This window comes from Lissotriton helveticus, chromosome 8 (assembly GCF_964261635.1).
Source record: "Lissotriton helveticus chromosome 8, aLisHel1.1, whole genome shotgun sequence".
Taxonomy (NCBI): Eukaryota; Metazoa; Chordata; class Amphibia; order Caudata; family Salamandridae; genus Lissotriton; species Lissotriton helveticus.
Genome location: NC_136069.1, coordinates 992,230,638 through 992,256,774, shown reverse-complemented (window position 1 = coordinate 992,256,774; position 26,137 = coordinate 992,230,638). Strand labels below are relative to the sequence as shown.

At 45.0% G+C, this 26,137-nt stretch overlaps 1 protein-coding gene across 2 annotated transcripts in view; it reads left to right on the top strand.

The window, feature by feature from the left end:
• Nucleotides 1-26,137, top strand: part of TOMM70 (translocase of outer mitochondrial membrane 70) — a 500,420-nt gene that overhangs the window by 28,996 nt on the left and 445,287 nt on the right. The window lies entirely within an intron of this gene.

The following is a 26,137-nucleotide window of genomic DNA, read 5'->3' as shown; positions in this document are numbered from 1 at the left end:
TTTGCTCGAAAAACCTTCTTCATACCCCTCTGTTATTGAATCCTAGCTTGTTCCTTAGATGTGGGATTGTAATTAGCTTGGTGTAATTTTCCTACACTGAAAGGTGTCTGAAAAGTTCAGTAAAATACATATCTTACTGCAAAACCACAATGGTTCCTCCTTTATTGGCTGGTTTGATTTTGATTTCAGGATTAGCTGCCAGAGCTCGTAACGAGAGATGTTCTTCTTTAGATATTTTGTGTTTCATATATCTACATGTGTTGGTAAATGTGTCAATGTCACAAAGGACAACTTTCTCAAATGTAGTGATCTCAGCTGGAACAATGTTGGAAGGAGGAATGAAGGCAGAGGTATATCTCAGTCTGGTAATACTTTGATACCCTGCATATTCATTATTGACGAAGAACTGTTAAAGTCACATTTACAAAATAAATCTCCGGAACTCAAGTTTGATTAGGAAAGGGTCAGGTATAGTTGTTGGAATAAAACTCTAATGTTTACTCAATAGTGTCATTTCATGAGAAGTCAGCGTATGATTAACTAAGAGCGGTATAGGTGGATTGGTCTATACCAATTTGGGACTCACCATTGGTATCTCTGTCTCCGTGTCTATCTCTACCAGTGTCGCTCCGATTGGAAAAAAACATCTCTGGCCTTGTCCCCTGCCACTCCCCGAACTCTGCCTCTCTGTATATGATAATTCTGCCTGGGAGGCTGCTGATCTCATCTACTTGTCTCTAAAAAAGTAGATTGTGCAGAAGAACTGTGTATGGGATTTTTGGATACTAGAAGAGCAGTACTAGTACTTTGCTCAGAGTCGGAGGCCTCTGAGTTAAAGGTATCAGAGAATGTCACAATGCTTTTCTGATAATGTTGTCTTCTATTGACAAATCTCCTTTTGACGTCCTGTTGGTAGTATTCATCTGGGAGGCATGTATATGTCTTGTTTTTGTTGTCATTTCTGATGATCCTGGCTAATTTGTCTAATTTCTTCTTTGGCATTATTTAGTGATATGTCATCCAAGATTATTTCTTTAACTAGATCTGCTATTTCTAGCTCTAATTTTTCAGCATGCTCCAGGGCAGTGTCAATACCTCAAACCATCAAAGGGCTGGTGCAGTTATTTCCCACAAAGCTGAAACCCTTGCCAACAAAGCTGAAACATGTAGCACCTGTTCACTGATTGGAATTTTCACTTCAATAATTTGATTTATCTAATCATTAAATTGAAGTAATTCTATACCATTTGTTGTGATAGCAGGGCCCATTGTATTTTATTTCGCTGCCAAGACAATTATGCCGATGATCTCCAGCTTATTTTTTCTTTATCCCCTTCCTCTGTGTCAATAACCAATGTTCATTCTGTCATGACCTTCATCCAGGACTGGATGAACCACAACCACCTGAAACTCAATCCCGATAAAACGGAATTGGTGCTGACAGGTGGTTGTTCCAGTCCTTGGTCTTCTCTTTTTTGGCCCCCCTCTTTAGGTTCCCCTCCAAGGCCTGTCTCCTCTGTAAAAACTCTTGGCTTCAAATTCAATGATCTATTCTCCCTTCACTCCCAAGTTGGTGCGGTTGTATCCTCTGCTTTCCTTTCCCTTCGGACAATCCGCAGAGTCTCCAGATTCTTTACCCCATCTGCCCTTAAACTTATACTCTTGGCGATGGTAACATCCCGCCTGGACTACGGCAATGCCCTCTATTGTGGCATGCCGGCGTACCTTGTGAGGCGTTTGCAGTTGGTCCAGAACCAGGCAGCTCGCCTGGTTTTTGGCCTCTCTAAGTCACACCATGTCACTCCTCTCCTCAGGTCCCTGCACTGGCTCCCTGTCCAGCAACGTGCCCTATTCAAACTGGGCTGCATTATTTTTAATGCGCGGTCTGGTTCTGCCCCCGCTTTTATCACTTCTGCAATCCGCAACTACATCCCGACCAGAGAACTGCGTTCTGCTTCCCAACAACTCCTCTCTATCCCTCGCTTTAAGCGAAAAAAATGGGGAGGCTCTAAGTTTTCCACTGTGGCTCCTACATTTTGGAATTCGCTCCCACTCACTTTGAGATCCTGTTCCCAGTACTCCCTTTTCCGCAAAGCCCTTAAGACCTTCCTTTTCACCCAGGCAATCCCCTCTTAAATTGATTCCTGCCCCTAGTCCTTTCGCCCGTGGGGTTGTCGTACTAAAATAGCGCCATGAAACCGCTCGGTGTACGCGCGCTTCAAAAATACCTCAAACTCAAACTCAAGATGCTTAATTGCCTCTAAAGGATTGCTTTTGGAAGAAATGTTTTATTTATGACCTTCAAACACCCTAGTTCCATTGAAATACCGTGTGTCCCCTTTTTCTTTCTTTGATCATTGAAAAATGAAATCATGTCAGGCAGTTGTTGCCTGGGGTGTCTCTCCTGTTGAAAAGCTGTGCTGGCTTGTCACATGTCCGCACATGGCACATCTGTCCTTCCGTATTGAGCTTAGATACTATCACCATAAGGGATACCCATGGTTTTGGTCTTTGTGGTCTCCCAATGTTGGCCTTTATGAGTTCCTAGAGTTCTTCCTCCTCTGGGTTTTGTAGGTGAAACTGTATCATTCTTTTATGCTGGGCTACCAGCTTCATCTGTTTGTTGATCTGTAAGTGTACTATAAAGAATTTCATTTCTTCCAGTTTCTATCTTACAAATAGTTTTGAATGTCAACTCATGGCAAGTGAAACGTCCTCTACCGTGTACAGTACTGCAATCATCTTGAGTTAAGCTGAGAAGGCATTCTTCTGGCTTCACCCATTCATGACATGTATATGTTTCAGAGGTTTGATCTTTTTAGGTGAGTGTTTTGCAAGTTCTCAGACATGTAAGTGGTTTCTTGACCATCCATGTGCAAACCTGCATTGTGGCTTGATTTTGTTTAGGTTTCAGTTTTCTTGTGGGCGACCTTGAGGAAGTACTTATCACCTTTTGTAAGGAAGCTGAGGACGTTGAGATGTCCACTATGTTCACCATTTTGTTTGTGTTGTGGTCCTGTGGTCGTGCTAGATCTAGATGTGCTGCTGCTGCTGGTGTATCTCACTGTGTGTGCATGTTGCAGTGCATCATATTATCTTGACTTTCAGTTATCCTTAAGGGAACCCTTTTCACATTTTTTTAAAGTAAATGTCTTCCTCAAATGTATGACACTTTTGCCCATTGCAGGACCTGTGACATCATAGGGGGTATGATTTACCACAGAGGTAGCAGTCCTTTTTCTTTTCTTTGCTGCATTTTGATCTCCTAATTCTGTGCTTTGAGAGTAATTTCTGTGTTGTTTTTTCTGTGATTGATTCTATAGCCAGAAAGCCTGTCTCTCTTTTTCCCCTTTCCTTCTCTGATCCTTTTCGCTTGTGCTTGGTGATTTAGTCAGGTCCATTCTTCAATGTCTTCAAGTGTATAGCTTTTACATAGTAGTCAACGCCTGAGATATTCTGACTGACATCCCTGAATGATTTGTAGTCCAATTGCATCTCCATCCATGAAAGTGCTGTATCCACAGTATTGGACCAGCTGACGTAGACCTGTGAGAAAGTCATTAATCAGTTCTTCTTTCATCTGGTATGCCAGATTGATCATGCAGTGCTCACAGTAAACCTTCCTTTTTTTGTAATAACTCCCTTCTAGTACTTCATGAACTGATGTGTAGATGGCTAATTCAGTGGGTGATAATTCTCAAATGAGTTTGCGGATCTCCTACCAGGAGAGACTGTTCATTGTGGATAGGATTTTCTTTTCATCTTTTTCTGCGGAAGCCTCTATAAAGAGTCCAAAATCATCTTGCCACTCTCCATTTCAATTCCAATGTGTTTCATGACAAGAGGGGTAGCTGGTTGGGAGGTAGAGGTACAATGGTGACCCTTTACCTGAGTTTGTCTCAGACAATATGATTTCTTTTGTCCCTTTTTTAGTCTGTGTCTTGTGTTGCTGCACCTAATCAGCTCTGCGTTTTAATATCTTCAATCTTCACCCACTTTGGCATCTCCTGCTCTTTTGATTGCAAATGTATTCTTTAACTGGTTTGCCTCTCTTTAAGATGGTGTTTTAAGTTGTTTTCAATGGTTGCCTGACATCCAAATGTTTACCCTCATAGACATCAATGGTTTATTCTTGGGTCGTCTGATTTAAAATTGGCTGCCTCACCATTTGCACAAGGGATGTGTTTTGGTCCAGTGTGTCTTTTCTGGCTATTTATGTCTGGCTTTCAGGTATGTTCATGCAGCATTTTTATCTGCTTTGCATACTGGCCTGCCCTTTATACTCTTCGTCACTGTGTGTTGACAGGCTACAGACCTGTAACCTGACATCTCTGGCTAATCGCAGAGTGTGCAACGAGCAGCTGGAAAGAGTGCTGCCAATTTAAATTGCCTTATTGAGAGTGTGGTCACATCTTCTGTTATTTTGCTGTGCGGCCTTCTGTCCTAACACATTTATGGATGTGTTATGATGTTATTTCGTTATGATGTTATTTCTCTTCTTGTCTCTGAGCTTCTGTTGCGTGAGACTGACCGGTCAGACTTGGAACACTGCTGCGTTCTAGGTGGTCCGGTCATTCTTGGAGTAGCGGTTGCTGGAGGCAGGGGTCTGGGAACCCTGTCTTTGGAGAAGCATAAATAAACTTACTTCGTTGGACCTTCTTTGTGTCCAGTTTTTCCTCTTGAACATTTTGGTGGCGAGGATGGGAGATGACTGCTAGATGATGTTGCACATGGTAGGTCAAGTGCCAAGACCAGTGTCAGTGGGAATGCAATACCAGGTCATACACCCACCCAGCAAAACGTGCTTCTTTGTTGAATATGAATGTGAATAAACTGGTATCACAGTTCTGAAAAGGTGGAATGTCCCGATGTCACCGCCCGAGAGAGTTACTCTATTCCCAGATGAAACCTCAGATTATGTGGCCAAGAGGTGTGTTCCGGTGTCTTATCCATGATCCGGATTGGAATTTTTGAAAATTATCTGGAGGCTATTGACGGCCTTAGGTTCCAAGGTTCAAGAAAGAAAGCCATATTATTGAATTCATTAGGAAAAGCTGGTCAACATGCTTTTAAATTTTTGCCGGAATTTTTAGGTGCTGATGGTGAACCTATTGACAATCCCTATATTGAGGCTAAACAAAGACTTTCTAAGTACTTTGGGAAGCAAGTCAACATCGTTATGCAACGGCATACATTTTACACCATGTCTCAAAAGGACAGAGAGACTGTTGACCAAATGGTCACTCATCTAAGAGAACTTGCCATCAAGTGTGATTTCGGCCCCATGACTGATCAACTCATTAGAGATCAGTTGCTAGTTCAATGTAAAAATAAAAGGATGCAGGAAAAACTTTGGGCCGCAAAGAACCCTACACCTATGGAAGCCATCTCCATTGCCAAAGTTGTTGAAGAATCCGACCAATGTATGCAGGAAATGCATTCTTTTGAGCAAAAGAAAGAAGACACTGTCAATGTTGTCAGGAAAAATGAGAGAGAATCAGACTATGATCCAAAAAATAATGACTCCAAATACAAGGCATCTACTTCTAAATTTAAGGCTAAAGTTTTGTCTGATAACAAAAGCAAATTCGTTGGCTGTTATCGTTGTGGTAGTATGGGTCATGCTGCTGATTTTTCTGGGTGTGTTGCTAGAGATAAAACGTGTAAGAAATGTGAAAAGAGTTGACATATTAGCAAAGCTTGTAGAAACCCATCTAAGAACAGACTTGCTTTTGTTTAGGAAGATTCTCTGTCTCCTGATATTTCTTTGTGTGTTGAAGACAACTGTCCTGGTTCTTTGCAGAGACCTAAAGCTACCTTTATTTTGAATGGCGTTCCCATAAAATTTTTGGTTGATCCAGGTTCAATGTTTACCATCTTTCCTTTTCAAATTTTTAAAGAGTGTTGGCCTAACAGCATGGCCGTGAACAGTTTCTGCAAAACCCTCTGGTTTCCACAAAGTCAAACACGGCAGCAGAATCCCTCCGTTATCCTCAGAAGTCCGACACGGCAGGTAAAAGCAAAGCTAGGATGATGAGCGGCACCCCATGCTTTTAAATTTAAAGGAGTGTTGGCCTAACAGCACCCTTTCGACTAGTGATATTACACCCAAAGGCTATGGTGGTGAGGGTATTAACATTAAGGGTGTCCTGCAAACCAAATTTGAATTTAAAGGGAGAACCTCTTCAGGTAAAGTTGATATATCTAATGATGGGCCTGCAACACTTGGTTAGGCTCAACAACATGATCTGCATATTATTATAGATCCCAGATCTGATGAAAAGGTTTTGGTTGTTGAAGATTTTCCCAATATTGATTCTGTATTATCATAATACAAAGATGTATTCCGCACAGATCTAGGTAAACTAATTGGGTACGTTCTTTAAATAAAGCTTAATGACCATGCTCACCCTGTTAAACATCCGCTTAGAAGAATTCCTATATCCATCCGGCAAGAAGTCAAGGAAATGCTTGAGGACATGCAGAAGCAAGATATTATTGAACCGGTCGAAGCATCGGAATTGCTTTCTCCGGTGGTAGTTACCCAAAAGAAAGATGGTAAACTCCTCTTCTGTGTGGACATCAGGTCCCTTAATCAGAACATCATTGTGGATAAGTTTCCTCTCCCTAACATCTCCGAGATGGTACTCTTGCTAGATAAGTTGATTTTTTTTTAGCAAGCTTGATCTTGGATCAGCCTATCATCAAGTAATTTTACATCCTGATTCTCGCAAGCCAACAGCATTTTTGACTATTGAAGGGGTGTTTCAATTTAAGCGACTTCCTTTTCGGCTAGCCTCTGCGGCTAGCGTTTTCCAACGCTTGATGAATTCTCTGTTGAAAGGTCTAAAACATGTACATTACTTTCAATATGGCATTCTTATCACTGGTGACAAGGAATTTGAGCACAATTGTAATTTCGCCAAAGTGTTAGAAATTTTATTTAATGCTGGTCTCACTTTGAGTAAAAGATAAGTGTAAAATGTTAATGACTGAAGTAGACTATCTGGGCTATACTATTTCCCAGACTGGTGTCAAAACAAAGGAAGATTTGTTAAAAGCCATTCAAATTGAAGCTACTCCTTCTAATAAGGATCAACTTAAATCATTCATGGGGTTAGTTGAATACTACTTCAAATTTGTTAGTAATTTTACTCACAAAACTGAAGCGTAACGCTTGTTACTCAGAAAAGGTACACATTTTTCTTGGGAGGCACCACAAAATGAAGCTTTTAACAAGATCAAAGATGAGATTATTAATGCTGGTATTCTTACTACATATGAACCTGGGAGAGATACTTTTATCACAGTTGATGTGAGTGCCCTGGCATTGGTGCCATTCTGTCTCAAAAAAGAATGGTATTGAAAATTCTGTTGCTCTTGCTTCGCGTACACTCAGTAGTTCTGAACGTAATTATGCTGTGATCGAAAGTGAAGCATTAGCTGCTGCATGGAGTGTGTTGCATTTTCGCACCTATGTGTGGGGCACACATTTTACTTTGAGGACTGGTCACAAACCTTCTCATAAGGATGTTATCTCCAGGTGGTGCTAACAATGGTTCTCCTTGATTATTGAGATTTGCTGCCAGGTTACAAGAGTTCATGTATGATATGGAGTATATATCTGGTTGGAAGAATGTCCAAGCGGATTGTTTATCTTATTTACCCCTTGATACTAAACAAGGTTTTGATTTTGATGATGAAACTGTATGAATTGTAGCGAGTGTAGAGGAGTTTAAATCTATATCCAAGGATGAGTGGCATCAGGCAGTCATTGATGATCCCGATTTGGTTGAGTTAGTTAGTTATATTTGTCATGGTTGGAAGCGTGAAGGGGATGTTATGCCTGCACTACGGAGATTTGTCAAATTACAAGAGGATCTCAGTGTTGGAACGTCTGATAATTTGGTTATGAGAGGTGAAAGGTTTGTTCCTCCCAAGACTCTCGGAACAAAACTTTTACTTTTAGCTCAGGAAGGTCACCTTGGACAAACTATTACTATGAAGCGTCTCAAGTGTTATTTCTGGTGGCCTGGTATTGATGAAGAAATTTGTGGTTGGGTTGAAAATTGCACATTATGTAAGGAGAGCGAAAAAGATTAAAGGTGAACTCACAGACTACTTGTTCCATTTCATGTTAAGCTGGCTTGCCATGGGAAAAGGTCTGTTTGGACTTTATTTGTCCTATGGACTTTCTTTCTTCCGAGTATCGCTTTGCCTTGGTTCTAGTTGATGTGTTCTCAAGATGGGTTACTGTGGAATTTTTGAGGAAGATCACTACCAAACACTTGAGGTCCATTTTCTGGAAGGAAGGTTTTCCCCATGTGCTAGTTACAGATAATGGTACTCAACTTACTTCTTTTGCCATGCACAGTTTTCTTTCAGGTTATGGCATCAGGCATGTGTATACCGCACTTTATAACCCCCAGGGGAACGGCATGGTTGAATGCATGAACAGAGTAGTCAAAGGTACAATTCAATTGGCTGTTCAAGGGGCTCGTGACATTCAAAGATGTGTGGATGATATGTTATTATCTTACAATATCACTGCCCATAGTGTCACCAATGAAGTTCCATTTGAAAAAATGCGAGGAAGAGTACCCAAAACTAAACTCACTCCTCAATGGATGCATGAAGAGAGCATATCATCTTCTCATGTTGTGCGTTCCAGTTTTAAAGTCGAAGTGGGTGATCTTGTTAAGGTAAAATTGGGCAGAAGAGAGCAAGGTTTGAACAAATTTTCTGAGCCTTTAAAAGTCAAAGAAGTACATAGGTGGCATGTTGTTATAGAGAATGGGCAGAAATGGAATTTTAGGAGGATTGCTCTGTATTCCAAGTGGGATGTTCGAGTATTTGTTGGTAATCCCGTTGTGCAACAACCTATTCTCATCAAAAGTTGTTCTGGGGTTAAACAGGAATGAGAAACTCCCGTTGTGCAACAACCTAATCCCATCAAAAGTTATTCTGGAGTTAAACAGGTACAGGAAACTCGCATTCCAAGGAAATATGGTGATTTTATATTGTATTGATTTTGTTGTTTCATGTTTTTAGTTTGTAAGCATGCACTTTCTACATTGTTTATTACTTATGTTTTTGTACACTTGCCTTATGTTTTGCATTGTTTATTCTTTCATCGTTTATTTCTTTTGTTTCCTGTAAGAGAAGAAGATATGTTATGATGTTTTTTCTTTATGATGTTATGTCTCTGTGCTTCTGTTGTGCGAAGCTGACCGGTCAGACTTGGAACAATGGAGTAGCGGTTGCTGGAGGCAGGAGTCTAGGAACCCTGTCTTTGGAGGAGCATAAATACACTTACTTCGTTGGACCTTCTTTGTGTCCAGTTTTTCCTCTTGACCTCCTGAATAGGATGCTGTAAAGCTCAAGGATTCTTTTTTTGTGAATGTGGTCCTGCTCAGCTCTTGTTTCTCGGTAGCACCTTAGGCATGCTTGCAGACGCTTGTCTCTTTATGTTGTGTACTCCCTTCAGTAGTTTCCTACATTGCCAGTAAAATGTATTCCCGGTTGGCAGCCAGTCAGGGAAACCCCTTGGAGGTGGTTATGGTCTAAGCTGTTTAATTGGAGCTCTTAGTAGTTACATTTGTTGGCCTGCTCATGTGAAGCTAGCTTCACATTCACCTTGCTGCATCTGTCCCCTACTCTACCTCATTTCATGTTCCCAGGTCGCAGTCCATAATTTCCTGTCGTCTGGCAGGTAAACGTCTAACCTTTGGTAAAGTCCGTCCTGCTGCTGCAGTATGGCATCCCACAAACTGACAACTTCTTTGATGGCTGCCTGACCACCCTTTAACATTCTTTAACCCCATAGCTGAAACTGAAAAATTCTCTCCTGAATGAACTATAGCACACCCACCTTTTATGAAAACGAAGAACAAACTGCAGGGATCCAGCTTCACCATTTAAACCATTGGAATCCTTCTTAATAAAACCTTGGTCAATAATGCTTTGATCATTCTGTCAGACCCGTGCACCCATGTATAGACAAGTGTGGTTTAAAAAAAATATTTTTTTAAAAGCACTAGTTTGCAATTTAGAATCAACCCCTAAAAGAAAAATGTGGATTTTAAAGTCTCAGTGAGCTTTCACTAGATTTGAACTCATCTCATCTTGCTCACTACTGTGCAAAGATTCTTCTCATTGTGCTATACCTGGTCCCATGCGGTGAAGCAGTAATGAGGCCTTTGGAAGGATCATCCCCTTGTAGTTAATATAAGCAGTCCTTGAAACTTTCTAGAGGAGTAGATCTTTAAACTGATCACATCCCCAGTGACTGCAGGTCTTGAACACCACGTATATGCCAAGGGTCTAACCACAAAGTGTCCAGTCCACCCCAGACTAATGTGGACACCTAAAAGAGCAGAGACTGTGAAAATAAATGTCTTCTTGCTTGTTCATTAAGCCTCTTTGTAATGGAACCAACATTGAAGGATGCACATGACTACAGAGATACCACAACTCAAACCCTTAATGTTCAGAGGAAGTATTGTACACTCTAACTATTAGGCCACAGGACACTGCAATAATTCTACCCAAAAAACAACCCATGACCCTTTTGCCTGCTTCCATGAGTGTTGCAGTTCTTTCAAAATATCAGCACTTTAATGCAGACCATCACTATGGAGCATGTCCAAGTCAAAGTTCCTTCTAGGGGGGTGAGAACAAGTGACCTAAGGATCTCCGCTTTTCAACAACTGCTCTACCATAGCAGCCATTGAGGTTGTCGCCATACCAGATTTGTTCTGGCAAGCCACCAACCTAAACCCTGCCAGGGAAACAGCCTCTGCTACTCAGACATTCTTCTGAGTGCCCAGTGTGCTGTAGAGGATGTGCCCAGGCCAATGTGCTCTGTTGTTAGAAACCTTGCCATGCCTGTGAAGCCCTGTAGGCTAAAAAGCTTGTGAGCACGCTATTTAAACTGTATAGCTAATTCTATAGTAGTGTATGAAGCATTAAATAGCACTATGGAAAATATGCTGCACCAAAGGTTTCCTTCCCGCCCATCCTTGGCTCACCTGCTGAACAAACTTCTAACACTGTGCTGGAAGTACTTCAGTGTACTTTGGTAACTTGTGGAGCAGGCTCCTCAGTTGCCACCGTTAGTTTGGGAGCATAGGGGAAAACATGCAGGAAGGACCCCGAGAAAAGATGGAGAGACATCTAGTTAAGGGTTATTAAACCTCCTGCATCCAAAATCTGCCCTTATGACCCCCTCCGTTCAAGGGCCAGATGATGCGTTCCTCTTCCTCCCCAGCACAAGCCAGCATGTTGCCACCATCCCACAACTCCCAGCATTAGAGTGACTAATGTCACCTCACCATCATTTGCCAGGGGCGGCTGGTGACATTTGAAAGTGGTGGGGGCGTAAACTAATTTGCATATTGCACCGCAGCGAGCGCAGCGAGCGAGCCCGAACCACCTTGCATCCAAACATACATCATTCATGCATCCACCCACCCACCCATCCTGCATCCATACATCATTCATTCATGCATCCACCCATCCATCATGCATCCACCCATCATGCATGCATCCATCCATCCATACATCATTCATGCATCCACCCATCCATCCACCCACCCATCCTGCATCCATACATCATTCATTCATGCATCCACCCATCCACCCACCCATCCTGCATCCATACATCATTCATTCATGCATCCACCGTGCATCAATACATCATTCATTCATGCATCCACCCATCCATCATGCATCCACCCATCATGCATGCATCCATGCATCCATCCATCCATACATCATTCATGCATCCACCCATCCATCCACCCACCCATCCTGCATCCATACTTCATTCATTCATGCACCCACCCATCCATCCACCCATCATGCATGCATCCATCCATACATCATTCATGCATCCACCCATCCATCCACCCACCCACCCATCCTGCATCCATACATCATTCATTCATGCATCCACCCATCCATCCTGCATCCATACATCATTCATTCATGCATCCACCCATCCATCATGCATCCATGCATCCATCCATACATCATTCATGCATCCACCCATCCATCCACCCACCCATCCTGCATCCATACATCATTCATTCATGCATCCACCCATCCATCCACCCATCATGCATGCATCCATACATCATTCATTCATGCATCCACCCATCCATCCTGCATCCATACATCATTCATTCATGCATCCACCCATCATGCATCCACCCATCATGCATGCATCCATCCATACATCATTCATGCATCCACCCATCCATCCACCCACCCATCCTGCATCCATACATCATTCATTCATGCATCCACCCATCCATCCACCCATCATGCATGCATCCATCCATACATCATTCATGCATCCACCCATCCACCCACCCTGCATCCATACATCATTCATTCATGCATCCATCCACCCATCCATCCACCCACCCATCCTGCATCCATACATCATTCATTCATGCATCCACCCATCCATCATGCATCCACCCATCATGCATGCATCCATGCATCCATCCATACATCATTCATGCATCCACCCACCTATCCTGCATCCATACATCATTCATTCATGCATCCACCCATCCATCCACCCATCATGCATGCATCCATGCATCTATCCATACATCATTCATGCATCCACCCATCCATCCACCCATCCTGCATCCATACATCATTCATTCATGCATCCACCCATCCATCCATCCATCCACCCACCCATCCAACCTGCATCCATCATTCATGCATCCATCCACCCATCATGCATGCATGCATGCATCCATGCACCCACTCTCCCTGTTCAATTTCCTTTGCTGCGGCTCTTAGAACCAGAGGTTTTGTTGAGTAACACCCCACCAACAAGTCACTGTCATATACGTAGGCCTAAGCTACTGAAAAAGCATCAGACCTGTACAAAATGTCAGAAACCGCTGTCTAGACCACGTCAAGAGGGTCGAGCACGGGCACGCTTTGTGATTGCTAAGAGGTCGCTTTATTGTCGAGGCAGAACAGTGCTAACTTTTGTGCTCCAAACTTGAGTCCTTACTTTTCCCGACCACTGTTCCATGAAATAGGCCCACACAAGAGGCAGGAGCACCATAGTGCACATTCATTATTTATGTGGCGGTGATGGGGTTCGGCGGGGCCGTATCCTAGCACTCTGATCATACCTGAGTGTGAACGCCGGGTCTCCCGGGCCGAGCGGTTCCTTCGGGACTTGTCGTATTCCTGGGTCCAGTCAGGTCAGAGGTCAAGTCTTCAATCAAACCCCATACAAATAGAGGCCGCAGTACGAGGGAGGGAGAGAGAGCTCTGCCCCCCCCAGACAGGGGGTTATGTACCCGGGCTATGTATTGACCAGCCAATCCTGGCGCTGTATGCAGCGCCAGGATTGGCTGGGGGGGCACCATGACTCCTCGCCCTGTGCAACCCTGGGGGCTGCGGCCCGCCCCCTGGTCCTCTCTCTAAGGGGGAATTCACCGGAAAACGATCTGCGCATGCGCGGACATGTTTGTGCCCAAAAATACACTTGCGCAGCTGCAGCAGGCACATCCACCCCCCCCACCCCCCCCTGCGCACTCCGGGAAAGTCGGGTGTCTCCCGGTTTCCCGGCCGGCAGATAGCGCGAATTTTTTAAATTTTTTGTATTTGGCTTTTAGTGTTGATGCAGTGGGTTCATGGGGCTTAGTGGGGCTACGCCCCTACGCCCCAATGGACGCACCGCGCCTGTCATTTGCATCCACAAGGGCATTTCCCTTACTGGAGCACAAGTTAAACTGATCACATGTGCCAGGTATTTTAAGTATACAACCTTAAAAGTCGAAGGACAGGCGTTAGAAAAATAATAGACTGGCTGGGCTATACATATGGACTAGTTCAACTTCAAGCATTCAGCACATAGGGAAAATCAAGGGAGGCACTGAGTTATCAGTGGGAGGCCCCAGGAGAACAATGGGCTTTAGAAGTACAACATACAAACATAGATCTTAATGTGTGCCTTATTCTGCTGTTTTTTAACACAGGACCATTGAAGTGCAGCTGGGAAAAAAACAACAAAAAGGATTGTATATTCTTGAAGGGAGTATATCTCAGAGAGGGAATTGTATGTAATGATATCATAATTTGAGTGAAGCAATATCACCTCTCAAACAGGACCAGAGCCCTCTATTAAAATTACATCACCCCAAGTGGCATTTAATATAAAAGAAATGCGCCATGGAGTGGTGCCTGGCCCAAACAGCATACCGACAAAGGTGTACAAAGCCTTGACGCACAAATGGGCTGTACTCTTGGCCACCTTACTCGAGGCAAGCAGAATGGGCGGGCCAATTCCTGACTCCTGAGGAGGTTCTCTCCTCATCCCTATTCATAAACAAGCATTTACAATGCAATGGTTTCGCCTTTGGAAAAGTTAGAGCTATTGGCATTGTAAATGACAAAATTTGTATCTATGTGTTGGTTTTGAAAACAGATAAATAAATGGCTTTGTCATTTACAATGCCAATAGCTTAATCTCTCGCAAATGTGAGACCTATTGTACCCTACGGACGAGCTCAGCAGACAGCAATTACTACCACACACACACACCCAGAGCCACACACACACCCCCAGAGCCACACACACACACACAGAGCCAGCCACACACACACACACCCAGAGCCAGCCACACACACACACACACACCCAGAGCCACACACACACACACACACACACCCAGAGCCACACACACACCCAGAGCCACCTTGAACCACAGCAGATTCACCACAAAGTATCTCAGTTGAAGTGAATGCCCACCCTTGGGGGAACTTGCAGGGCCTGGAAGACCCAACCCGACATACAACTCACAACAAAGTTCACAAAATGTATTTCTTTAACGCGTGGATGATCTGACATTAACAGGGCACGTTATAGGACTGCTCTGAGAAGCATTTATTAATAGTGATAGTTTTCTACAAATGGTAGTCTGAACTCACATATTCGCAGGGGCTTTCATGCGTAAGGACGAACAAAAAAGAGATTTGGTAAAAAAACAATATTTACCTAAAATCACACAATGTAAGCAAGGAAGCAGGTGTCTGTCCAGGTTTTCTGGGTTCACTCTGTACAAACAGCCAGTAAGTAGGTTTCTGTTTTTTTTAACCTCAGTGCATTCTTCTGCATTTTTGAAAAAAAACAGCACAACTTGGACCCCAGGTATTGAGCGCTTTACGTGGGTATCAGACAGTTCATTACACAACCATCCATGCATTGCTTACAGCCATGGGGAGATGAAGTAATTTGCCCAGAATCACATGATGTTGAGCGGACGCCGAGATTCGAACCTGGCAGCTCAGGCCACAACGCTACAACACCAAACAGCGGGTTGAGGAAGGCAGACGCCACAGGAAAGGTCGGCTCGGTATGATCTCGCGGTTACAACAGCACTTCGAGCCGAGCCGAGCTAGCTTCATGTGCGAGTCTGGCGAGTGGTCTTCAGTCAGCCCATGCTCTGTGAAGCACGCACGGTGCATTCTGATACTTGTAGTTCCGGTTAAGCTACTGGCTTAAAAAAAAACAGCTTTGTCGGCTAAAGTTACGGCTGGCTGAAGGTGTCACACATGAGGGAGCACGGGGCACCGGGAACCAGACTGCAGCCCACCCCGGACATGTAATGGGGGGAGGCCGGGTCTGGCCCTGATTCTGAACCCCGCCCCCCGGGCTCCTCTGTTTGACTCCTGAATGTTGGGGGCTGTGGCCCCCCTTCCTGCCCCAGGCGGCATTGCTCTTAAAGATAGGGGGTCGTGTGTTACCCAGATGAAAAGAGGCCAAGGACTCGACGCAGTCTGTTTTTCTTTTAAGAGGCCTGTGTCTTTCTTTCCTTCTGCCACCACCGAGAAGATAAACAAATAAACAGATTTTAATGTCAAGATTGCACCGTGGACAGACCCCCGAGTGCCTCGAGCCCAACTGATGCCAGCGCTGCAGGAAGAGCTAAAGACCGGAGCAGGGACCGGCTCAAACATCCCGTGGTCATGGGCAAATAAATCGCTTCTCTCCCCGAATGTGTCGGTCTGTAGCTCAGCTGGTGCTCCATATGTAGCGCTCCGATACCTTCGGTCGAGTTTGTGCGATACAAAACTGCAAAAAATAAATAAACATAAAGGATAGGTGAGTAGGAAATGAGGCCAGTTGACATGTTTCGCCTGGTTCTGAGCCGCCCCTTCTCACGAGGTGTTCCCCGCCGGCGCCGTTTCAAGCCAGAACACGAGCTAATCCCCCCTCCCTCCATCATTTACCTTATGGACAGGCGGAATATTATGGCTCTCATTGCTGAACAAAGTAATGAGTTCCTTTAACAACAAGCACCTACGGGCACACGGACAGCGGGAGGGGGGCAGGAGCGGACAGCGGGAGGGGGGCGGGAACGGGGACACGAGCCGGAGGAGGGGGGCAGGAACGGGAAGACGGACAGCGGGAGGGGGGTGCGGGAACGAACGGGCACACGGAAAGCACTCACCTGGACCTGGACTTCCTCCGGCGGCGGTCGGCCGCGGAATGACCAAAATAAACATGGACAAACAAAAAAATAATCCCCGCCCACCGCCGCACTGACGTCCTAAAAGGGGCCGGATGAGAAAAATTCTCAGAAACGCCCACGAGTCGCCTCGCAGAATGACGGATGCCTCTGTGTTCCAATGGCTAGCCTCCATTTATGGAGCTAGCCAATGGGAAACAGAGGCGGGACTTTTGTCCATACTAGTAAACAAAAGATTTCGCCTTGCGCAAAAGTCTGCTTGCGCAGCTTTCGGCGAGGCGAAACCTAAAAAACGTACTTTTACTCCAAAAGTAGGTCTAAACATAAGGTCAGTAACTTTTTTTTTGCACCTGAGCAGTATTAATCTACACACCACCATGTGGTTCTTCGCAAGGCTGGAATAATCTGGCATTTATTGTCACTGCTGCATTACTGGAGGGCGGTGTCTCACAATGTTAAGCAGTGGCCGGTAGGTCATGAACCGGTCACTTTAGCAGGACTTGAATCCAACGAGGCTGATTGACATTGTGGTTGGTGAGCTGATGGAGATACATAACTTAATTAGTATGTAGTCTCCTTAAGCACAGAGAATGCTGACTGCATTGGGACCACATCCTACTGCAGTGTCAAAAGATACATGTTGGAGGGCCACACTCAAAGATTTTCATTGAGTAGGTTTGACTTATTCTAGATTTGTTTGGGACTTACTCTGGAACTGACTGAACTAAGCTCCACTTTGAGGGCTCTTCCAAGGTCTGGTTGGAAAGGAGCATCACTGTACATCCTCCTGATAGGGACTTGTTCTGAGGGCGACTGGTGAGGGCGCATAAAGAGGCATCCTGGTGAGGGCATGTGCCAATCTCAAGTGAAAAAAGTGCGTGAAGGCTTTTTGCATTACTACCACTTGACAACACAGATGAAAGAGGTTCAAGTAGGAGCGGGAGATGCCTTAAAGGACATTGTGTCATTTTCCAGCAGGTCAGTGCCTCTACAATGCCAATATGGCTGGGGCTGAGTCAGTCCCAACATAGGCTCTTGCGCTACCAGCCATTCAGAGGGATATGAAGGCCAGCCAGTTCACATTTCGCAGCATTCACAACAAACAGCATTAACATCTTTCGGCCAGTGTGTCCGGTAGACCAGTTCCATGTAGTCTTCACTGGATCCATTTTCTAGCAAATAGATTCTTGGACACCTTATGACAACAGTACTCTGGTTGGTTCTAACTGCATTTCGGGACAGGAGTTTGTTATAAATAATGTCTAAAGGTTTCAGTTCTTTTTTGGTAACCAGTAAAATTCCCCATGCAATTTCTGAGAAATCGATATAGGCCTATGTCAACAAGCCATGGGTGGCAACTGGATAAAGAAAAACATTTGAAAATGGCCAATTGGAGTATCCAACATGGCTGCATCTCTAGGATCAGGACAGAACATGTCGGCCCTGTTCATGTCAGGACCAGTTTCAGGCATCGGATCCATAGGCTGCATCAGACAGTGAAGGGCGTGTACAAGAGGCTTGCTGGGGCTTCATTCCCGAAGCACTTCAAGTCAAAGCCAGTGAGCGTGTACATGTCGCGGCAGGAATGTTGCGGTTCACAATTGTTAAGCCGTTTACCAGGAAAAAGCAGAAAAAAACAGAAAAGCAAATTCAGACTCCTTAAGTCGTCGGATCTCAAAAATAGCTCTTGCCTCCATATTCAAGAGTCAAGAATGCAATAAGACCGAGTGTGCAGAATCCAAAGTAAAGAACTGGTAGGAGACCTCTGGGTAACACAGATCAGGGCTGCTCACGTGTCAGGGCGGAGTGGTCTCCCCAAAAGAAGTTAAGTAACTCGCAGTACATATGTGGATAGGTCTCACGCCTGCGCTGGACTGAACAGGGCATATCTGCAACATGCGAGCAAAGCACACTTTACATGCATCTTCTCAACTGATTTATATAAATATGCATGTTTGATTACACACACACTAGTCCTCTAGATGTTTCGTCTTCTGCCTTCCTCAGGTTCATGATTGCTTTCTCAGCAGCTGTCCTCTACTGACATTGTTGGATTCTCAAAAGTATCGTAAGTGAGGCTTTCCACTGGATTATAGCATCAAACCCGTCCGCAGAGCTTGTGATATATTCAATAATCGGCTGTTATTGTCATTGATGGTCAGTCCACCTGGATGCATTGATTTCAAACAGCAAATCCAGAGGTTTTCTCTTGGGTCCAATAATTCTAGGCTGGAGGCATATTAGTCAGGCCAAATCTTTACATGCGATTCAGAAAAGGGGGTGGTGATGAACAGAGTGTCTGAATTAAGCAGACCACTCTTACCCAGTCCAAAGATCAGGGCTTGATCCATCACCGTTATTTATCTCACTGCCCCATCCCAGCTCAGAACCTGGCTATATGCAAATTAGTCTGTCCCTGGCCCAGTGCATCATGGGAACAGGGCAGACCAAACTACCAAGCCAATTCTTCACCAGAAAGGAGACAAGCTACCGGGGACCGGTTTCTGGCATTTCAGCCTCTTCGGCCCGGCTTGCTTGAATCCTGATGGAGCAGTGAGAAAGGGACTCATGTCTGAGTATACCCTGCCACACCTATAGTGGCCAAAAACGATTCAGAAAAGGGGGTGGTGATGAACAGAGTGTCTGAATTAAGCAGACCACTCTTACCCAGTCCAAAGATCAGGGCTTGATCCATCACCGTTATTTATCTCACTGCCCCATCCCAGCTCAGAACCTGGCTATATGCAAATTAGTCTGTCCCTGGCCCAGTGCATCATGGGAACAGGGCAGACCAAACTACCAAGCCAATTCTTCACCAGAAAGGAGACAAGCTACCGGGGACCGGTTTCTGGCATTTCAGCCTCTTCGGCCCGGCTTGCTTGAATCCTGATGGAGCAGTGAGAAAGGGACTCATGTCTGAGTATACCCTGCCACACCTATAGTGGCCAAAAACGATTCAGAAAAGGGGGTGGTGATGAACAGAGTGTCTGAATTAAGCAGACCACTCTTACCCAGTCCAAAGATCAGGGCTTGATCCATCACCGTTATTTATCTCACTGCCCCATCCCAGCTCAGAACCTGGCTATATGCAAATTAGTCTGTCCCTGGCCCAGTGCATCATGGGAACAGGGCAGACCAAACTACCAAGCCAATTCTTCACCAGAAAGGAGGCAAGCTACCGGGGACCGGTTTCTGGCATTTCAGCCTCTTCGGCCCGGCTTGCTTGAATCCTGATGGAGCAGTGAGAAAGGGACTCATGTCTGAGTATACCCTGCCACACCTATAGTGGCCAAAAACGATTCAGAAAAGGGGGTGGTGATGAACAGAGTGTCTGAATTAAGCAGACCACTCTTACCCAGTCCAAAGATCAGGGCTTGATCCATCACCGTTATTTATCTCACTGCCCCATCCCAGCTCAGAACCTGGCTATATGCAAATTAGTCTGTCCCTGGCCCAGTGCATCATGGGAACAGGGCAGACCAAACTACCAAGCCAATTCTTCACCAGAAAGGAGACAAGCTACCGGGGACCGGTTTCTGGCATTTCAGCCTCTTCGGCCCGGCTTGCTTGAATCCTGATGGAGCAGTGAGAAAGGGACTCATGTCTGAGTATACCCTGCCACACCTATAGTGGCCAAAAACGATTCAGAAAAGGGGGTGGTGATGAACAGAGTGTCTGAATTAAGCAGACCACTCTTACCCAGTCCAAAGATCAGGGCTTGATCCATCACCGTTATTTATCTCACTGCCCCATCCCAGCTCAGAACCTGGCTATATGCAAATTAGTCTGTCCCTGGCCCAGTGCATCATGGGAACAGGGCAGACCAAACTACCAAGCCAATTCTTCACCAGAAAGGAGACAAGCTACCGGGGACCGGTTTCTGGCATTTCAGCCTCTTCGGCCCGGCTTGCTTGAATCCTGATGGAGCAGTGAGAAAGGGACTCATGTCTGAGTATACCCTGCCACACCTATAGTGGCCAAAAACGATTCAGAAAAGGGGGTGGTGATGAACAGAGTGTCTGAATTAAGCAGACCACTCTTACCCAGTCCAAAGATCAGGGCTTGATCCATCACCGTTATTTATCTCACTGCCCCATCCCAGCTCAGAACCTGGCTATATGCAAATTAGTCTGTCCCTGGCCCAGTGCATCATGGGAACAGGGCAGACCAAACTACCAAGCCAATTCTTCACCAGAAAGGAGACAAGCTACCGGGGACCGGTTTCTGGCATTTCAGCCTCTTCGGCCCGGCTTGCTTGAATCCTGATGGAGCAGTGAGAAAGGGACTCATGTCTGAGTATACCCTGCCACACCTATAGTGGCCAAAAACGATTCAGAAAAGGGGGTGGTGATGAACAGAGTGTCTGAATTAAGCAGACCACTCTTACCCAGTCCAAAGATCAGGGCTTGATCCATCACCGTTATTTATCTCACTGCCCCATCCCAGCTCAGAACCTGGCTATATGCAAATTAGTCTGTCCCTGGCCCAGTGCATCATGGGAACAGGGCAGACCAAACTACCAAGCCAATTCTTCACCAGAAAGGAGGCAAGCTACCGGGGACCGGTTTCTGGCATTTCAGCCTCTTCGGCCCGGCTTGCTTGAATCCTGATGGAGCAGTGAGAAAGGGACTCATGTCTGAGTATACCCTGCCACACCTATAGTGGCCAAAAACGATTCAGAAAAGGGGGTGGTGATGAACAGAGTGTCTGAATTAAGCAGACCACTCTTACCCAGTCCAAAGATCAGGGCTTGATCCATCACCGTTATTTATCTCACTGCCCCATCCCAGCTCAGAACCTGGCTATATGCAAATTAGTCTGTCCCTGGCCCAGTGCATCATGGGAACAGGGCAGACCAAACTACCAAGCCAATTCTTCACCAGAAAGGAGACAAGCTACCGGGGACCGGTTTCTGGCATTTCAGCCTCTTCGGCCCGGCTTGCTTGAATCCTGATGGAGCAGTGAGAAAGGGACTCATGTCTGAGTATACCCTGCCACACCTATAGTGGCCAAAAACGATTCAGAAAAGGGGGTGGTGATGAACAGAGTGTCTGAATTAAGCAGACCACTCTTACCCAGTCCAAAGATCAGGGCTTGATCCATCACCGTTATTTATCTCACTGCCCCATCCCAGCTCAGAACCTGGCTATATGCAAATTAGTCTGTCCCTGGCCCAGTGCATCATGGGAACAGGGCAGACCAAACTACCAAGCCAATTCTTCACCAGAAAGGAGACAAGCTACCGGGGACCGGTTTCTGGCATTTCAGCCTCTTCGGCCCGGCTTGCTTGAATCCTGATGGAGCAGTGAGAAAGGGGCTCATGTCTGAGTATACCCTGCCACACCTATAGTGGCCAAAAACGATTCAGAAAAGGGGGTGGTGATGAACAGAGTGTCTGAATTAAGCAGACCACTCTTACCCAGTCCAAAGATCAGGGCTTGATCCATCACCGTTATTTGTCTCACTGCCCCATCCCAGCTCAGAACCTGGCTATATGCAAATTAGTCTGTCCCTGGCCCAGTGCATCATGGGAACAGGGCAGACCAAACTACCAAGCCAATTCTTCACCAGAAAGGAGACAAGCTACCGGGGACCGGTTTCTGGCATTTCAGCCTCTTCGGCCCGGCTTGCTTGAATCCTGATGGAGCAGTGAGAAAGGGACTCATGTCTGAGTATACCCTGCCACACCTATAGTGGCCAAAAACGATTCAGAAAAGGGGGTGGTGATGAACAGAGTGTCTGAATTAAGCAGACCACTCTTACCCAGTCCAAAGATCAGGGCTTGATCCATCACCGTTATTTATCTCACTGCCCCATCCCAGCTCAGAACCTGGCTATATGCAAATTAGTCTGTCCCTGGCCCAGTGCATCATGGGAACAGGGCAGACCAAACTACCAAGCCAATTCTTCACCAGAAAGGAGACAAGCTACCGGGGACCGGTTTCTGGCATTTCAGCCTCTTCGGCCCGGCTTGCTTGAATCCTGATGGAGCAGTGAGAAAGGGACTCATGTCTGAGTATACCCTGCCACACCTATAGTGGCCAAAAACGATTCAGAAAAGGGGGTGGTGATGAACAGAGTGTCTGAATTAAGCAGACCACTCTTACCCAGTCCAAAGATCAGGGCAGATGTGAGTCCCTTGCTCATTGCACCATCAGGATTCAAGCAAGCCGGGCCGAAGACGCCTGAAATGGCAGAAACCGGTCCCCGGAAGCTTGTTTCCTTCCCAGTGTAAGAATTGGCTTTTGTAGTCTGGTCTGCCCTGTTCCCATGATGCACTGGGCCAGGGACAGACTAATTTGCATACAGCCAGGTTCTGAAACTGGGATGGTGCAATGAGCTAAAAAACGGTGTTGGATCTAGCCCTGATCTCTTGACTGGGTGAGAGTACTCTGCTTAATTCAGAGACTCTGTCCATCACCACCCCTTGTTGTAAATAATTTTGTCCACCCTAAGCGTGGAAGGGTATACTCAGATGTGAGTCCCTTGCTCATTGCACCATCAGGATTCAAGCAAGCCGGGCCGAAGACGCCTGAAATGGCAGAAACCGGTCCCCGGAAGCTTGTTTCCTTCCCAGTGTAAGAATTGGCTTTTGTAGTCTGGTCAGCCCTGTTCCCATGATGCACTGGGCCAGGGACAGACTAATTTGCATACAGCCAGGTTCTGAAACTGGGATGGTGCAATGAGCTAAAAAACGGTGTTGGATCTAGCCCTGATCTCTTGACTGGGTGAGAGTACTCTGCTTAATTCAGAGACTCTGTCCATCACCACCCCTTGTTGTAAATAATTTTGTCCACCCTAAGCGTGGAAGGGTATACTCAGATGTGAGTCCCTTGCTCATTGCACCATCAGGATTCAAGCAAGCCGGGCCGAAGACGCCTGAAATGGCAGAAACCGGTCCCCGGAAGCTTGTTTCCTTCCCAGTGTAAGAATTGGCTTTTGTAGTCTGGTCTGCCCTGTTCCCATGATGCACTGGGCCAGGGACAGACTAATTTGCATACAGCCAGGTTCTGAAACTGGGATGTTGCAATGAGCTAAAAAACGGTGTTGGATCTAGCCCTGATCTCTTGACTGGGTGAGAGTACTCTGCTTAATTCAGAGACTCTGTCCATCACCACCCCTTGTTGTAAATAATTTTGTCCACCCTAAGCGTGGAAGGGTATACTCAGATGTGAGTCCCTTGCTCATTGCACCATCAGGATTCAAGCAAGCCGGGCCGAAGACGCCTGAAATGGCAGAAACCGGTCCCCGGAAGCTTGTTTCCTTCCCAGTGTAAGAATTGGCTTTTGTAGTCTGGTCTGCCCTGTTCCCATGATGCACTGGGCCAGGGACAGACTAATTTGCATACAGCCAGGTTCTGAAACTGGGATGGTGCAATGAGCTAAAAAACGGTGTTGGATCTAGCCCTGATCTCTTGACTGGGTGAGAGTACTCTGCTTAATTCAGAGACTCTGTCCATCACCACCCCTTGTTGTAAATAAATCTTTACATGCGGCAGCAAATAATTGGAGAGAGTAAAATAATTTGCTATGGGCTCATCAACTTTCTTATTAATTATTGCAGATGTGTGATATCTGGAGTTTCCTATTCAGAATTGGTTCAGTCTCACCCATCCATCCACAACAGACTTTGTCAATCTTTACCGGCCCTTACTTGAAGTCACAGTCTTGTGTGTGTGTGGGGGGAAGGGGGCGGTAAAGACGGTACAGTGAAAGTTTCCATTGTAAGGGCATTCTTTGTTTTCTTAATAACTTTGGTGTCAAATGATGAATCTACACAAAAGGTTAAAGAAAAGAGCACATCCACATTAGTTGCTTCATTGGCAAGTGTCTTTCAGATCCTTCGAGTGGCGGCCTATGGTATTCGTTGCTCCTTGATACAGAAAGAACTGAACGGAATTTCATGAAACTCAGCTTATAAACAGAACATTAATCAAAGAAGTGCCTTTGCTTGGTTTGGTGCATGTAAGTTGCTGTAAATAATTGTGAGAAATTTGTGTTTTACAAGTATTCCGCTCTGAGAAGTTAAAATTGAGAGAACTTGGGCTCATTATTTAGAGGATCCTCCTTGGTTTTGGGAGACCACAGCGTATTTGTGAATCAGCCTCAAAAAATGAAAATGCACAGCAATGGATAAAAGATTTTTCTTGCATAGTGCATTGTGGATTCACAAATACGGCTGTGGATTATCAACTATGCAGCACTTTGATTGGCTGTCCTTCAAAGAAAATTTTCTGTTGCAGCCACCATTGCCCAACATGGTACACCAAGCATCATCTTAGAACAAAATTTAAATAAAACTAATTAAGGGGGCATGTGGAGCATACCCTCCCCTCCAGGTCGATGTAGTGGGGAATAAAAGGGCCACCTCGCAAAAATGTTTGCAATCTCAGCATCAGATTTGCGAATCCTGTGAAAAATATGTGGAGTAAAAAAAATTAGAGTTGCAAGCTATGGTGAGGACCACAATCCATACATTGCACAACAGCCATGCAAAGCATACCTTGCACACCTGTGCAATGCTTATGACTTCACATTATTTATGCAAATAAATAACACGCAAAATGTAATTAAACAACCAAAAAATTATTACTACATTCTTAGTAATCTCTGTCAAAGTAGTAAGGGTAATGTGATATGTAATCACATCTGTAAGATGATCACAACATTTGTAATTGCATCGGTTTCATTAAAAGTGAGGTCATGAACATTGCATTTGGTGTGTGTGTTACGGTTTGCATAGCTGTGGTGTAAATTATGGGTTTTGGTCCTAGCCATAGTTTGTGAATTTCAGCTGTGGTTTTTCAGTTTTAAATCATAACCATACCTGCATTTAAAATGTTTTTACATGAATATATAGGAGAACATAACATGAAACCAGTAATATAATCCAATATTCCATCAAGGGGTTCTAGTGACATCATAAACCAAAATGCTCCAGAGTGAGTAGTTTATAAATGCCACCCGGAAAACGAGATGGCAATATAGGACTAAATGACATCGGATAAGTATTTTTTTTAATATTATGTTTATTTTGAGGTACTTAACTTGAAAAGGCTATTTTCTTCAAAGTGCAGATAATAATCGGTCTTGACTTTAATTAAAAGGTGTAACTTTTGTTCAGCTCTCCTTAATAAATTGTGGTTAAAACTATGGACCATGTTGAGGGACAGTGGACTAATGCAATTCTGTGGCTGCAGCATTTACCACATAATTATTGATTTACCACATTTGCCACATGAAATTTGGATAGTTTGCATATTTCACAAACAATGTTGTTTCTAGCTCAAGTTAATGAAAATAATACTACCAGAACATGTGCTGCAAGACTTACATTATTTTAAGGATAATTTAGTTGCGTTGCAATGTGGTCCTCCATGCTGTCCACGCCCAGCAGTCCTGGCAATCTAAACCTTCTATAGGGTGGTTTTATCTCTGACATTATTTTCATGAAACCCATAACACAGGGAATGGTGAAGTAATACCCATATTACAGAGTTCCACAAATTCCATTGCCTTGTGTGCAATAAAAGCATATTTATCTGGAGGGAGAGAGGGAGAGAGAGAGAGGGTGAGAGAGAGAGAGAGAGAGAGAGAGGGGGGGGAGAGAGGTAGAGAGGGAGAGAGA